Source organism: Salmo salar, chromosome ssa02 (assembly GCF_905237065.1).
Source record: "Salmo salar chromosome ssa02, Ssal_v3.1, whole genome shotgun sequence".
NCBI lineage: Eukaryota > Metazoa > Chordata > Actinopteri > Salmoniformes > Salmonidae > Salmo > Salmo salar.
In genome coordinates, this window is record NC_059443.1 from 70,727,883 (window position 1) to 70,744,542 (window position 16,660).

Sequence of the window (16,660 nt, forward strand, 5' to 3'; positions counted from 1 at the left end):
GTGGAATCAAATAAAGTGTTTAAAATGTGTCTGTGTGGTTGAGTGCAATGAAGACTGATCATAGGCCATTGTCATTCTGAAACTGTTGGTGAGAATCTAGGAGAGGATTCTGCTGAAAAGCTAGTGCGTGTTCACCACCTACTCAAACCCCAGATGGCATTATCATGTATAGGCTTACTGGGAAAGGAAAGCAGCTACTTTATCAGTTGCACAACTGATCACATTCAACCAAAATGAGTCTTTCACGTTTGTCACGTCCTGTCCAGTAAAAGGGTTTATTTGTCATTGTAGTTTGGTCAGGGCGTGGCAGGGGGTGTTTGTTTTGTGTGTTTCGGTGTTTTTGGTTTAGGTTCTATATTTGCTATTTCTATGTGTATATCTAGTTTTCTATTTCTATGTTGGGTTTTTGGCAATGACCTCCAATTAGAGGAAGCTGGTTGTCGTTGTGTCTAATTGGAGGCCATATTTAGTTGTGTTTGTTTCACTTGTGTTTTGTGGGTGGTTGTTTTCTGTATAGCCTGTGTTGCCTTACGGAACTATTTCGTTGTTTTGTTTATTTTGTTTAGGTGTTCACGTTACTTCAAATAAAGAAGATGAGCACTTTACCCGCTGCGCCTTGGTCCAATCCTTACGACGCTTATGACAACATTTACCCCAACACCTCTGACTCAGAGAGGTGCAGGGAGCTGCCTTACTCAATGTTCACAGCATCCGAGGAGCAGTTGTTGGAGGTTAACTACCTCACGCAAGGGCAGAAATGCAGATTTTCCCACCTTGCCGGCTCAGGGATTCAAACCAGGGACCTTTCGTTGACTTGCCTAGCGCTCTTAACCACTAGACTACCTACCACCCCTACTGTAGTCTATGGAAACTAAAGCAAACAGTTGGTGCAGCTTGTGGTTGTTTTACCTCTCTTGGTTGAATGCACCACTGATTGTAAAACATGCTCTGGATAAGAGCGTCTGCAGAAGGACTAAGATGTAAATGTGAGATAACAGTTCTCATGTGATGCCAAATACAGGCTGTGAAATGCTGGCTGCATGGCTGCAAATGGTTGCATAGTTGTCCATGCAATCTGGGTGTAACTAGTGGAGGAGGGAAATAATCTCTAGCATCTAAAAAGGGAGCCTGGGTACCAGTCTGTTTGAGGAATGAAGAGGTAGAGACAGGGGAATGGAGAGGAAGAGACAGGGGAATGGAGAGGTATAGACAGAGGAATGGGGAGGTAGAGACAGGGGAATGGAGAGGTAGAGACAGGGGAATGGAGAGGAAGAGACAGGGGAATGGAGAGGTAGAGACAGGGGAATGGAGAGGTAGAGACAGGGGAATGGAGAGGTATAGACAGGGGAATGGAGAGGTAGAGACAGTGGAATGGAGAGGTAGAGACAGGGGAATGGAGAGGTATAGACAGGGAAATGGAGAGGTAGAAACAGGGGAATGGAGAGGTAGAGACAGGGGAATGGAGAGGTAGAGACAGGGGAATGGAGAGGTATAGACAGGGGAATGGAGAGGTAGAGACAGGGGAATGGAGAGGTAGAGACAGGGGAAGGGAGAGGTAGAGACAGGGGAATGGAGAGGTATAGACAGGGGAATGGAGAGGTAGAGACAGGGGAATGGAGAGGTAGAGACAGGGGAATGGAGAGGTAGAGACAGGGGAATGGAGAGGTAGAGACAGGGGAATGGAGAGGTAGAGACAGGGGAATGGAGAGGTAGAGACAGGGGAATGGAGAGGTATAGACAGGGGAATGAAGAGGTAGAGACAGGGGAATGGAGAGGTAGAATCAGTGGAATGCGGAGGTAGAGACAGGGGAATGGAGAGGTAGAGACAGGGGAATGGAGAGGTAGAGACAGGGGAATGGAGAGGTAGAAACAGGGGAATGGAGAGGTAGAGACAGGGGAATGGAGAGGAAGAGACAGGGGAATGGAGAGGTATAGACAGGGGAATGGGGAGGTAGAGACAGGGGAATGGAGAGGTATAGACAGGGGAATGGAGAGGAAGAGACAGGGGAATGGAGAGGTAGAGACAGGGGAATGGAGAGGTAGAGACAGGGGAATGGAGAGGTATAGACAGGGGAATGGAGAGGTAGAGACAGTGGAATGGAGAGGTAGAGACAGGGGAATGGAGAGGTATAGACAGGGAAATGGAGAGGTAGAAACAGGGGAATGGAGAGGTAGAGACAGGGGAATGGAGAGGTAGAGACAGGGGAATGGAGAGGTATAGACAGGGGAATGGAGAGGTAGAAACAGGGGAATGGAGAGGTAGAGACAGGGGAATGGAGAGGTAGAGACAGGGGAATGGAGAGGTATAGACAGGGGAATGGAGAGGTAGAGACAGGGGAATGGAGAGGTAGAGACAGGGGAATGGAGAGGTAGAGACAGGGGAATGGAGAGGTAGAGACAGGGGAATGGAGAGGTAGAGACAGGGGAATGGAGAGGTAGAGACAGGGGAATGAAGAGGTAGAGACAGGGGAATGGAGAGGTAGAGACAGGGGAATGGAGAGGTAGAGACAGGGGAATGAAGAGGTAGAGACAGGGGAATGGAGAGGTAGAATCAGTGGAATGCGGAGGTAGAGACAGGGGAATGGAGAGGTAGAGACAGGGGAATGGAGAGGTAGAGACAGGGGAATGGAGAGGTAGAAACAGGGGAATGGAGAGGTAGAAACAGGGGAATGGAGAGGTAGAGACAGGGGAATGGAGAGGTAGAAACAGGGGAATGAAGAGGTAGAGACAGGGGAATGAAGAGGTAGAGACAGGGGAATGGAGAGGTAGAGACAGGGGAATGGAGAGATATAGACAGGGGAATGAAGAGGTAGAGACAGGGGAATGGAGAGGTAGAATCAGTGGAATGCGGAGGTAGAGACAGGGGAATGGAGAGGTAGAGACAGGGGAATGGAGAGGTAGAGACAGGGGAATGGAGAGGAAGAGACAGGGGAATGGAGAGGTATAGACAGGGGAATGGGGAGGTAGAGACAGGGGAATGGAGAGGTATAGACAGGGGAATGGAGAGGAAGAGACAGGGGAATGGAGAGGTAGAGACAGGGGAATGGAGAGGTAGAGACAGGGGAATGGAGAGGTATAGACAGGGGAATGGAGAGGTAGAGACAGTGGAATGGAGAGGTAGAGACAGGGGAATGGAGAGGTATAGACAGGGAAATGGAGAGGTAGAAACAGGGGAATGGAGAGGTAGAGACAGGGGAATGGAGAGGTAGAGACAGGGGAATGGAGAGGTATAGACAGGGGAATGGAGAGGTAGAAACAGGGGAATGGAGAGGTAGAGACAGGGGAAGGGAGAGGTAGAGACAGGGGAATGAAGAGGTAGAGACAGGGGAATGGAGAGGTAGAGACAGGGGAATGGAGAGGTATAGACAGGGGAATGAAGAGGTAGAGACAGGGGAATGGAGAGGTAGAATCAGTGGAATGCGGAGGTAGAGACAGGGGAATGGAGAGGTAGAGACAGGGGAATGGAGAGGTAGAGACAGGGGAATGGAGAGGTAGAAACAGGGGAATGGAGAGGTAGAAACAGGGGAATGGAGAGGTAGAGACAGGGGAATGGAGAGGTAGAGACAGGGGAATGAAGAGGTAGAGACAGGGGAATGGAGAGGTAGAGACAGGGGAATGGAGAGGTAGAACAGGGGAATGGAGAGGTAGAGACAGGGGAATGGAGAGGTAGAGACAAGGGAATGGAGAGGTAGAGACAGGGGAATGGAGCGGTAGAGTCAGGGGAATGTAGAGGTAGAACAGGGGAATGGAGAGGTAGAGACAGGGGAATGGAGAGGTAGAGACAGGGGAATGGAGAGGTAGAGACAGTGGAATGGAGCGGTAGAGTCAGGGGAATGGAGAGGTAGAAACAGGGGAATGGAGAGGTAGAGGCATGGGAATGGAGAGGTAGAGACAGGGGAATGGAGAGGTAGAGACAGGGGAATGGAGAGGTAGAGACAGGGGAATGGAGAGGTAGAGACAGGGGAATGGAGAGGTAGAACAGGGGAATGGAGAGGTAGAACAGGGGAATGGAGAGGTAGAAACAGGGGAATGGAGAGGTAGAACAGGGGAATGGAGAGATAGAGACAGAGACAGAGAAATGGAGAGGTAGAGACAGGGGAATGGAGAGGTAGAGACAGGGGAATGGAGAGGTAGAAACTGGGGAATGGAGAGGTAGAGACAGGGGAATGGAGAGGTATAGACAGGGGAATGGAGAGGTATAGACAGGGGAATGAAGAGGTAGAGACAGGGGAATGGAGAGGTAGAGACAGGGGAATGGAGAGGTATAGACAGGGGAATGGAGAGGTAGAGACAGGCAAATGGAGAGGTAGAGACAGGCAAATGGAGAGGTAGAGACAGGGGAATGGAGAGGTATAGACAGGGGAATGGAGAGGTAGAGACAGGGGAATGGAGAGGTAGAAACAGGGGAATGGAGAGGTAGAGACAGGGGAATGGAGAGGTAGAGACAGGGGAATGGAGAGGTAGAGACAGGGGAATGGAGAGGTAGAGACAGGGGAATGGAAAGGTAGAACAGGGGAATGGAGAGGTAGAGACAGGGGAATGGAGAGGTAGAGACAGGGGAATGGAGAGGTAGAGACAGGGGAATGGAGAGGTAGAGACAGGGGAATGGAGAGGTAGAGACAGGGGAATGGAGAGGTATAGACAGGGGAATGGAGAGGTAGAGACAGGGGAATGGAGAGGTAGAGACAGTGGAATGGAGAGGTAGAGACAGGGGAATGGAGAGGTAGAGAGAGGGGAATGGAGAGGTAGAGACAGGGGAATGGAGAGGTAGAGACAGGGGAATGGAGAGGTAGAACAGGGGAATGGAGAGTTAGAGACAGGGGAATAGAGAGGTAGAGACAGGGGAATGGAGAGGTAGAGACAGGGGAATGGAGAGGTAGAGACAGGGGAATGGAGAGGTAGAACAGGGGAATGGAGAGGTAGAGACAGGGGAATAGAGAGGTAGAGACAGGGGAATGAAAAGGTAGAGACAGGAGAACGGAGAGGTAGAAAGAGAGGTTGTAGTTTTGGAAATATGCTTCTTCTTTCAGTCATTCATCAAAAACTACATTACCCAGAGGTTCTCGAGGCGAGTTAATATGTACATTAGGTGTGGCCAGGTTGTCAGAGACAGATAGAGAGAGCTCCTTATTGTAACTTTCAATCCAAGAAATAGGATACAGAAAAATCACCTGATCAACAGCACACAGGTAATTTCAGCCTCTTTGTTTCCTTCTTTCACCTCTCAGATCACCATTCTTCCGTTTGTATGTTTCATTGATAGGCTGGCTACCTTTAGGCTAGAACAGACCAGGGAACATATTGTTTAATAGAAGTTGTGAATACAACACACCTAGACAATCTCTCACACCTTGACCAGACTAGGCTCTGTCAATGGAGTAGGCTACTTGACTTGTCAAAATTGATGAATTCACAAATGTTCAGGCCACCTGTATTGGAGACGTTTAGCCTAAAGTAGCATAAGAAGGCTAGCCTATACGTTTGTTGAAATGTTTTATGAAGGATAAGGTATAAAAAACTTCACCAACTTTTCTTATCAAGGAAATGAAGTGACACAGCTGTCTATGGAATTATATAACGTGTGAAAACAAACGTTGGAAGAAGGATATCGAGCAATGAATAGGAATGTTCCATTCGGTGGAAAACTTTATTTGAGGGGGAACATTGGGGTTCCAACATAAAATGATAAACACACAGCGGCGGTTTTTCTTCAACTGAAATATAAACCACACGTTGAGACAGCCGGTAAACTGTTTCTCCGTTAAAGTCTACCTATTGCCCGTTACAACGTTTCAATGCGCGAGGATAATGATATCGTCACCCCGAGAGGCGACAATGGTTCGTTGCCGCTGTTCAACATGCCGATGTGTTTTGTAACCGTAGAGAGAGAGACTGATCTACTGCGCCGCACTGCAGGTCTAAGCTTGAACGGCTTTCGCAAGTTACGAAGGGGGTGAGTGAACCGACCGTATGGCTGACTGTTGCTTTTGTTCAGATTGTCTTGTCGTTTTCCTTTCCATTTATTTGCACACGGGCAACAAATCTCGAGAAACAGTTTGTCCGCTGTAGCTTCCTATATATTTTAACTGTTCAGCCTGATACGTTTGATTGACTGACAGGTTAAGAATAAACCGACCAAAAAGGAAAGGCAAAGCGCCATTAATAACAAAAACAACATTGCAACAATTGTGGGTTGTTTACGATGCTTTGAGGTCTAACTAGGTGGGCTAGTTTCGTTGTGAACTAACTAAAACCAGCGGAAAGAGAATCCTATCGGGCGACGTTAACAGGCAGTGCCTGTCATTCATGTCGACTGCCTTGGGGGTAGGATTTTGCTGCTGGTTGCAGAATCAGTCAGTGAATTGCAGGGCTTGCAGAAAAACGTTGCAAACGCGCTAGTATGACCGATGTTTCAAAATTGATCGTTTGTTTTTATAGGTCAACTATAATGGGGCCAAATGTAGCCTACACCCACTTGAACTTTTACCCCCTTTATAGCCTAACAGCTGCCTTCAACACAACAAAAATGTGACGCTTTTGTCTCAAAGCCCTAGTCTCAAGACCCTACCACTCATTGTATATATTTCTTCCAATGTAAAAGAGCACATAGCACAGAAAGAAGAGACACACACACCTTGTTTGTCTGCATACTGGGGATAGCTTTGTGTTATAACGTTAGCTTTGTGTTATAACATGCGTTTTAGTCCAGGAGTAAGCTTGATCTGTGTCGGAGAAACCAGTCCATTGTGTCCAGGGCCAACATCAGTTCATCTTACTCCTACTTCCACAGTGAATTCAATGCTCTGGGGTGAAGTTTCCCCTAAGTACAGATCCAGGATCAGCGTTCCCTCCCCCAATCCTAACCTTAACCATTAGTGGGGACAATGCTAAACTGACCCAAGATGGGAAACTTCCACAGAGAGAAGTCAGTAGGAACTGTATCTATGCAGGTCTTTACCCTCTGTAAGACTATACTTGTATGGTTTGTGGGCCTTCATCCACCCCAGGACCCACCCCAAGTTTAGTTGTCTTGGCCTAGTGACAGTTGACTGCAGAATACTGGTCTGTTCCGTTGCCGTGACAACACGGGGAGAACTTTAGCACAACGGGGCAGTGTAATTACAGTGCTGTGTCTGTGTAATTACTTCCATGTTTCCACTTTCTCCTCTACCTTTTACTTCCTTTCCATCTTCTCGCATTAGGCCTATGCTCTCCTCTATTCTTTGTTCTTTGTTCCATTCACATAGTGATCTGGGATGCCTCTCTGTTGTTTTAATTTTCCTGTCCGTTCCCTCAACTGAGTGACAACACAATGCACTGAATAACAAGAGGGCCTTGCTCCTGCCTATAGAACTATGATTCTAGTTATGTGCTTCTGATACAGCAGTCCTTAGAGTTTTTCTGTTCTGTGTGCTGATTCTGTTTCCTCTCTCTGTGTGTGTATCTCTCTGTCTCTCTCTGTCTCTCTCTCTCTGTGCCTCTTTCTCTCTTTCTCTTTGTCTCTCTCTTTGTCTCTCTCTTTGTCTCTCTTTGTCTCTCTCTCTATGTGCCTCTTTCTCTCTTTCTCTTTGTCTCTCTCTTTGTCTCTCTCTCTGTCTCTCTCGCTCTGTGCCTCTTTCTCTCTTTCTCTTTGTCTCTCTCTTTGTCTCTCTCTTTGTCTCTCTTTGTCTCTCTCTCTATGTGCCTCTTTCTCTCTTTCTCTTTGTCTCTCTCTTTGTCTCTCTCTTTGTCTCTCTCTGTCTCTCTCTCTCTCTCTCTCGTTGGTTCTCTCTCTCTCTCTCTTTGGTTGTCTCTCTCTCTCTGTGGTTGTGTCTCTCTCTCTCTCTCTCTTTGGTTGTCTCTCTCTCTCTCGCTCTCTCGCTCTCTCTCTCTCTCTCTCCTCTGTTAGTTTTACGTTGTGTGAACTGATTATCAGTCAGCTGTTAACTGCCAGACTGATGAAATATTCCCTTCTACCCTGTCAGTCCCACGTCCTCTTTTGACCCCCTTACACCCTCTGACCCCTTACACCCTCTGTTCCCCTTACACCCTCTGACCCCCTTACACCCTCTGACCCCCTTACACCCTCTGCTCCCCTTACACCCTCTGACCCCCTTACACCCTCTGACCCCCTTACACCCTCTGCTCCCCTTACACCCTCTGACCCCCTTACACCCTCTGCTCCCCTTACACCCTCTGACCCCCCTTACACCCCTCTGACCCCCTTACACCCTCTGCTCCTCTTACACCCTCTGCTCCCCCTTTAACCCTCTGACCCCCCTTACACCCTCTGCTCCTCTTACACCCCTCTGCTCCCCTTACACCCTCTGACCCCCTTACACCCTCTGACCCCCTTACACCCCTCTGACCCCCTTACACCCTCTGCTCCCCTTACACCCCTCTGACCCCCTTACACCCCCCTCCCCCTTACACCCTCTGACCCCCTTACACTCTCTGACCCCCTTACACCCTCTGACCCCCTTACACCCTCTGAACCCCTTACACCCTCTGCTCCCCTCTGCCCCTCCTCCCCTCTCCCCTCCTCCTCCCACCCCTCTTTTGACCCCCTTACACCCTCTGCTCCCCTCTCCCCTCTCCCCCTCCTCCTCCCACCCCTCTTTTGACCCCCCTTACACCCTCTGCTCCCCTCTCCCCCTCCTCCTCCCTCCCCCTCTGCTCCCCTCTCCCCCTCCTCCTCCCACCCCCTCTTTTGACCCCCCTTACACCCTCTGCTCCCCTCTCCCCCTCTTCCCCTCTCCCCCTCCTCCTCCCTCCCCCTCTGCTCCCCTCTCCCCCTCCTCCTCCCACCCCCTCTTTTGACCCCCTTACACCCTCTGCTCCCCTCTCCCCCCTCCTCCCTCCCCCTGCTCCTCCCTCCCCCTGCTCCTCCCTCCCCTCCTCCTCCCTCCCCCTGCTCCTCCCTCCCCCTGCTCCTCCCTCCCCCTACTCCTCCCTCCCCCTGCTCCTCCCTCCCCCTCCCCCTACTCCTCACTCCCCCTACTCCTCCCTCCCCTGCTCCTCCCTCCCCCTACTCCTCACTCCCCCTACTCCTCCCTCCCCCTACTCCTCCCTCCCCCTGCTCCAGCCGGAACATAATTGCAAATAATTTGTAGACTGCAAATTGACCGCAAGAAGCCCAAACAGATGTGTTTGACTAACACATAACCATTTCAAACCTTGCTTGTATTTGTATACGATCACGTCTCTGTCTTATGCGTGGGAATACATGGGAACACATTTCTTCAATTAAAATCACTTGGAGGTTATTTCCTGGTGTATTTACTGTCTTTTATGTCCAACAATGAACATGTGAAAAAAAAATAATAATAATAATAATAATATATATATATATATATATATATATATATATATATATACGTTTTTATTTTACTTGGGGGTCCAAATAAAACCGCCGGCCTGCGGGCCGCCAGGTGGGGAACCCTGCCCTGGCCCTTTATAGTTTTACGTTTACATACTGTTTGTCCTCCACAGTAACTTTAACATTTCTAAAATATTGTGTAAGTATATTAGTGTTGTGTAAGTAGGCTGAATCGCCATGTTAATCTGCCGTTGTGTTAAACAGTGCAGTAAATGTGTTTCTCATCACTCAGTGTTTTCACTGACAGGCCCAGGCCAGCTGACTGGCTTTGTTTGGCTGTACTACAGACAAACTTTGACCTGGAGGCAGACAATGTTCAGGGGTGGTTGACAGGGACACACAAACACACACACAGAGAAAAGGGACATGGGCGCTGGTCAAAAGGAGTGCACTATATAGGGTGATAAGACCAGCAGTCTGACAATATGCCCTAGGAGAGTGAGGGAGGACAGAAGGAGGGAGGACAGAGGTGCAGAAAGACAGTCAGTGATTGGAGACTTGGAGCATTGACAGAGTTGGAGATAATGGAGTTTGAGAGGGAGAGAATGTGGAGAGAATGTGGAGAGAATGTGGAGAGAGACACTCAAGAGGGGGGAGGCTGTGAGAAAATATGGAAATACGTAGGTTATGGATTTGAACGGACTCAAAAGCACAGCCAAGACAATAGAGATTTGGAGAGAAAAGCTCAAAGAAAGAGCGCAAGTTAGAGAGAGAGGGACTGAGAGAGAGAGAGGACTGAGAGAGAGCGAGAGAGAGAGAGAGAGGACTGAGAGAGAGAGAGGACTGAGAGAGAGCGAAAGAGAGAGAGAGGACTGAGAGAGAGAGGACTGAGAGAGAGAGAGAGAGAGAGGGACTGAGAGAGAGAGGACTGAGAGAGAGGGACTGAGAGAGAGAGAGGACTGAGAGAGAGCGAGAGAGAGAGAGAGGACTGAGAGAGAGAGAGAGAGGACTGAGAGAGAGAGAGGACTGAGAGAGAGCGAAAGAGAGAGAGAGGACTGAGAGAGAGAGAGGACTGAGAGAGAGCGAAAGAGAGAGAGAGGACAGAGAGAGAGGACTGAGAGAGAGAGAGAGAGAGAGAGAGAGAGGGACTGAGAGAGAGAGAGGACTGAGAGAGAGAGAGGGACTGAGAGAGAGAGAGGACTGAGAGAGAGAGAGGACTGAGAGAGAGAGAGGACTGAGAGAGAATAGGTCTGTAGGAGAGAAAGAGAGAATATCTATGATAGAGATATAAGGAGTGAGAGGAGAGAGAATAGACTAGTGAGAAGCTAGACAGGATGTGTAGAATGAACATGTTGAATCCATTCACTTCCACAGTGCAATCATGTCTGGCTCTGATGAGGTCATCACGGAGAAGTTGTCTGCCAGGAAAAGAACCATGGAACTCCACCCAAGTCACTTGGGGCTCTATAAAATCAGCGTTGCGGACGGAATCAAGGAATCTAGACATTAAAACGGAGTTCCACAATATTGTAAATGTTATTGAATTTAGTAGGAAATCAACTAAATGTATTGAACTTATGAGAAAATGTCTTAATTTGACAAAGTTTATCATAAGACATGAACAAAATACATCAGTGATTCCTATTTTCCTGCAACTTTCTGAAACGGTACGGAAATGCCCCTGTGTGTGTGTGTGTGTGTGTGGGGGGTATGTGTGGGATGGGGGTGTGTGTGTGTGGGGTGTGTGTGTGGGGTGTGTGTGTATGTGGGGTGGGGGTGTGTGTGTGGGGGTGTGTGGGGTGGGGGTGTGTGTGTGTGTGGGATGGGGGTGTGTGAGATGGGGGTGTGCGCGTGCGTGCGTGCGTATCTCTACATTTTGTGTGGCCGTTAGCGATGATGCTAATGATAACCTTCTTCTGATAGAGAAGGAAAGGCTTTCCCAAAAACCTTCTCATTTAAATGTTAACTAGAAAGTAGACTGACGACCTGGCAGAATGATGTCATTATACCATCAATCCAGAGGCCGTTTGTTTAGCAAAACTCTGCAATCCCATGAGCACTACAGAAACATCACTAACCAAACATTTTACATTTCAGTAATTATCCAGAGTGACTTAGTTAGTATATTCATCTTCTGATAGCTAGGTGGAACAATCCATGAGCACTACAGAAACATCACTAACCAAACAACAGTCTCTTCTTGGTAGGCAAGCACCATGGTCGTGTAGTGGACAGCGGTCTGTAAGTGTAGTGGACAACGGTCTGTTAGTGTAGTGGACAGCGGTCTGTTAGTGTAGTGGACAGTGGTCTGTTAGTGTAGTGGACAGTGGTCTGTTAGTGTAGTGTAGTGGACAGCGGTCTGTTAGTGTAGTGGACAGCGGTCTGTAAGTGTAGTGGACAGCGGTCTGTTAGTGTAGTGAACAGCGGTCTGTTAGTGTAGTGGACAGCGGTCTGTTAGTGTAGTGGACAGCGGTCTGATAGTGTAGTGGACAGCGGTCTGTAAGTGTAGTGGACAGTGGTCTGTTAGTGATGTGGACAGCGGTCTGTAAGTGTAGTGGACAGCGGTCTGTTAGTGTAGTGGACAGTGGTCTGTTAGTGATGTGGACAGCGGTCTGTTAGTGTAGTGGACAGCGGTCTGTAAGTGTAGTGGACAGCGGTCTGTTAGTGTAGTGGACAGTGGTCTGTTAGTGTAGTGGACAGCGGTCTGTAAGTGTAGTGGACAGCGGTCTGTTAGTGTAGTGGACAGCGGTCTGTTAGTGTAGTGGACAGCGGTCTGTTAGTGTAGTGGACAGCGGTCTGTTAGTGTAGTGGACAGCGGTCTGTTAGTGTAGTGGACAGCGGTCTGTTAGTGTAGTGTAGTGGACAGCGGTCTGTTAGTGTAGTGGACAGCGGTCTGTTAGTGTAGTGTAGTGGACAGCGGTCTGTTAGTGTAGTGTAGTGGACAGCGGTCTGTTAGTGTAGTTTAGTGGACAACGGTCTCTTAGTGTAGTGTAGTGGACAACGGTCTCGTAGTGTAGTGGACAACGGTCTCTTAGTGTAGTGTAGTGGACAACGGTCTCTTAGTGTAGTGTAGTGGACAACGGTCTCTTAGTGTAGTGGACAACGGTCTCTTAGCATAGTGTAGTGGACAACGGTCTCTTAGCATAGTGTAGTGGACAACGGTCTCTTAGCATAGTGTAGTGGACAACGGTCTCTTAGCATAGTGTAGTGGACAGCGGTCTGTTAGTGTAGTGGACAGTGGTCTCTTAGTGTAGTGGACAACGGTCTCTTAGTGTAGTGCACAATGGTCTCTTAGTGTAGTGGACAACGGTCTCTTAGGGTAGTGGACAACGGTCTCTTAGGGTAGTGTAGTGGACAACGGACTCTTAGTGTAGTGGACAACGGTCTCTTAGGGTAGTGTAGTGGACAACGGTCTCTTAGGGTAGTGGACAACGGTCTCGTAGTGTAGTGGACAACGGACTCTTAGTGTAGTGGACAACGGTCTCTTAGTGTAGTGGACAACGGTCTCTTAGTGTAGTGTAGTGGACAACGGTCTCTTAGTGTAGTGTAGTGGACAACGGTCTCTTAGTGTAGTGTAGTGGACAACGGTCTCTTAGCATAGTGTAGTGGACAACTGTCTCTTGGTGTAGTGTAGTGGACAACGGTCTCTTAGTGTAGTGTAGTGGACAACGGTCTCTTAGTGTAATGGACAACTGTCTCTTAGTGTAGTGTAGTGGACAATGGTCTCTTAGTGTAGTGGACAATGGTCTCTTGGTGTAGTGGACAACTGTCTCTTGGTGTAGTGTAGTGGACAACGGTCTCTTAGTGTAGTGGACAACGGTCTCTTAGTGTAGTGTAGTGGACAACGGTCTCTTAGGGTAGTGGACAACGGTCTCTTAGTGTAGTGGACAACGGTCTCTTAGTGTAGTGGACAACTGTCTCTTGGTGTAGTGTAGTGGACAACGGTCTCTTAGGGTAGTGGACAACGGTCTCTTAGTGTAGTGGACAGTGGTCTGTTAGTGTAGTGTAGTGGACAACGGTCTCTTAGTGTAGTGGACAACGGTCTCTTAGTGTAGTGTAGTGGACAACGGTCTCTTAGGGTAGTGGACAACGGTCTCTTAGTGTAGTGTAGTGGACAACGGTCTCTTAGGGTAGTGGACAACGGTCTCTTAGTGTAGTGGACAACGGTCTCTTAGTGTAGTGGACAACGGTCTCTTAGTGTAGTGGACAACTGTCTCTTGGTGTAGTGTAGTGGACAACGGTCTCTTAGGGTAGTGGACAACGGTCTCTTAGTGTAGTGGACAACGGTCTCTTGGTGTAGTGTAGTGGACAACGGTCTCTTAGTGTAGTGGACAACGGTCTCTTAGTGTAGTGTAGTGGACAACGGTCTCTTAGTGTAGTGGACAACGGTCTCTTAGTGTAGTGTACTGGACAACGGTCTCTTAGGGTAGTGGACAACGGTCTCTTAGTGTAGTGTAGTGGACAACGGTCTCTTAGGGTAGTGGACAACGGTCTCTTAGTGTAGTGGACAACTGTCTCTTGGTGTAGTGTAGTGGACAACGGTCTCTTAGGGTAGTGGACAACGGTCTCTTAGTGTAGTGGACAACGGTCTCTTAGTGTAGTGGACAACGGTCTCTTAGTGTAGTGGACACTGGTCTCTTAGTGTAATGGACAACTGTCTCTTGGTGTAGTGTAGTGGACAACGGTCTCTTAGTGTAGTGTAGTGGACAACGGTCTCTTAGTGTAATGGACAACTGTCTCTTAGTGTAGTGTAGTGGACAATGGTCTCTTAGTGTAGTGGACAACGGTCTCTTGGTGTAGTGGATAACTGTCTCTTGGTGTAGTGTAGTGGACAACGGTCTCTTAGTGTAGTGGACAACGGTCTCTTAGTGTAGTGTAGTGGACAACGGTCTCTTAGTGTAGTGGACAACGGTCTCTTAGTGTAGTGTAGTGGACAACGGTCTCTTAGGGTAGTGGACAACGGTCTCTTAGTGTAGTGGACAACGTTCTCTTAGGGTAGTGGACAACTGTCTCTTGGTGTAGTGTAGTGGACAACGGTCTCTTAGGGTAGTGGACAACGGTCTCTTAGTGTAGTGGACAACGGTCTCTTAGTGTAGTGGACAACGGTCTCTTAGTGTAGTGGACAACGGTCTCTTAGTGTAGTGGACAACGGTCTCTTAGTGTAGTGGACACCGGTCTCTTAGTGTAGTGGACAACGGTCTCTTAGTGTAGTGTAGTGGACAACGGTCTCTTAGTGTAGTGGACAACGGTCTCTTAGTGTAGTGTAGTGGACAACGGTCTCTTAGTGTAGTGGACAACGGTCTCTTAGTGTAGTGGACAACGGTCTCTTAGTGTAGTGGACAACGGACAACGGTCTCTTAGTGTAGTGGACAACGGTCTCTTAGTGTAGTGGACAACGGTCTCTTAGTGTAGTGGACAACGGTCTCTTAGTGTAGTGTAGTGGACAACGGTCTCTTAGGGTAGTGTAGTGGACAACGTTCTCTTAGGGTAGTGTAGTGGACAACGGTCTCTTAGGGTAGTGTAGTGGACAACGGTCTCTTAGGGTAGTGTAGTGGACAACGGTCTCTTAGGGTAGTGTAGTGGACAACGGTCTCTTAGTGTAGTGTAGTGGACAACGGTCTCTTAGCGTAGTGTAGTGGACAACGGTCTCTTAGCGTAGTGTAGTGGACAACGGTCTCTTAGCATAGTGTAGTGGACAACGGTCTCTTAGCATAGTTTAGTGGACAACGGTCTCTTAGCATAGTGAAGTGGACAGCGGTCTGTTAGTGTAGTGGACAGTGGTCTCTTAGTGTAGTGGACAACGGTCTCTTAGTGTAGTGGACAACGGTCTCTTAGGGTAGTGGACAACGGTCTCTTAGGGTAGTGTAGTGGACAACGGACTCTTAGTGTAGTGGACAACGGTCTCTTAGGGTAGTGTAGTGGACAACGGTCTCTTAGGGTAGTGGACAACGGTCTCTTAGTGTAGTGTAGTGGACAACAGACTCTTAGTGTAGTGGACAACGGTCTCTTAGTGTAGTGGACAACGGTCTCTTAGTGTAGTGTAGTGGACAACGGTCTATAAGTGTAGTGTATTGAACAACGGTCTCTTAGTGTAGTGTAGTGGACAACGGTCTCTTAGTGTAGTGTAGTGGACAACGGTCTCTTAGCATAGTGTAGTGGACAACTGTCTCTTGGTGTAGTGTAGTGGACAACGGTCTCTTAGTGTAGTGTAGTGGACAACGGTCTCTTAGTGTAATGGACAACTGTCTCTTAGTGTAGTGTAGTGGACAATGGTCTCTTGGTGTAGTGTAGTGGACAACGGTCTCTTAGTGTAGTGTAGTGGACAACGGTCTATTAGTGTAATGGACAACTGTCTCTTAGTGTAGTGTAGTGGACAATGGTCTCTTAGTGTAGTGGACAATGGTCTCTTGGTGTAGTGGACAACTGTCTCTTGGTGTAGTGTAGTGGACAACGGTCTCTTAGTGTAGTGGACAACGGTCTCTTAGTGTAGTGTAGTGGACAACGGTCTCTTAGTGTAGTGGACAACGGTCTCTTAGTGTAGTGTAGTGGACAACGGTCTCTTAGGGTAGTGGACAACGGTCTCTTAGTGTAGTGTAGTGGACAACGGTCTCTTAGGGTAGTGGACAACGGTCTCTTAGTGTAGTGTAGTGGACAACGGTCTCTTAGGGTAGTGGACAACTGTCTCTTGGTGTAGTGTAGTGGACAACGGTCTCTTAGGGTAGTGGACAACGGTCTCTTAGTGTAGTGGACAACGGTCTCTTAGTGTAGTGTAGTGGACAACGGTCTCTTAGTGTAGTGGACAACGGTCTCTTAGTGTAGTGTGGTGGACAACGGTCTCTTAGGGTAGTGGACAACGGTCTCTTAGTGTAGTGTAGTGGACAACGGTCTCTTAGGGTAGTGGACAACGGTCTCTTAGTGTAGTGGACAACGGTCTCTTAGTGTAGTGGACAACTGTCTCTTGGTGTAGTGTCGTGGACAACGGTCTCTTATGGTAGTGGACAACGGTCTCTTAGTGTAGTGGACAACGGTCTCTTAGTGTAGTGGACAACGGTCTCTTAGTGTAGTGGACAACGGTCTCTTAGTGTAGTGGACAACGGTCTCTTAGTGTAGTGGACAACGGTCTCTTACTGTAGTGGACACCGGTCTCTTAGTGTAGTGGACAACGGTCTCTTAGTGTAGTGTAGTGGACAACGGTCTCTTAGTGTAGTGGACAACAGTCTCTTAGTGTAGTGTAGTGGACAACGGTCTCTTAGTGTAGTGGACAACGGTCTCTTAGTGTAGTGGACAACGGTCTCTTAGTGTAGTGGAGTGGACAACGGTCTCTTAGTGTAGTGGACAACGGTCTCTTAGTGTAGTGTAGTG

The 16,660-nt window shown here is 48.5% G+C and overlaps 1 protein-coding gene across 3 annotated transcripts in view; it reads left to right on the forward strand.

The window, feature by feature from the left end:
• The window catches only part of LOC106593098 (transmembrane channel-like protein 6), an 85,032-nt gene that overhangs the window by 1,641 nt on the left and 66,731 nt on the right, over positions 1-16,660 (forward strand). Inside the window, exon 1 of one of the 3 annotated variants that reach the window (XM_045709166.1) lies at positions 4,993-5,189. The exons of 1 other annotated variant lie outside the window; for it this stretch is intronic. The gene's annotated coding sequence lies outside the window, so the exon portion shown is untranslated. Of the gene's footprint in view, positions 1-4,992; positions 5,190-5,705; positions 5,954-16,660 lie in introns of those variants that run through there. One more of the 3 variants, XM_045709165.1, reaches the window with a different exon arrangement.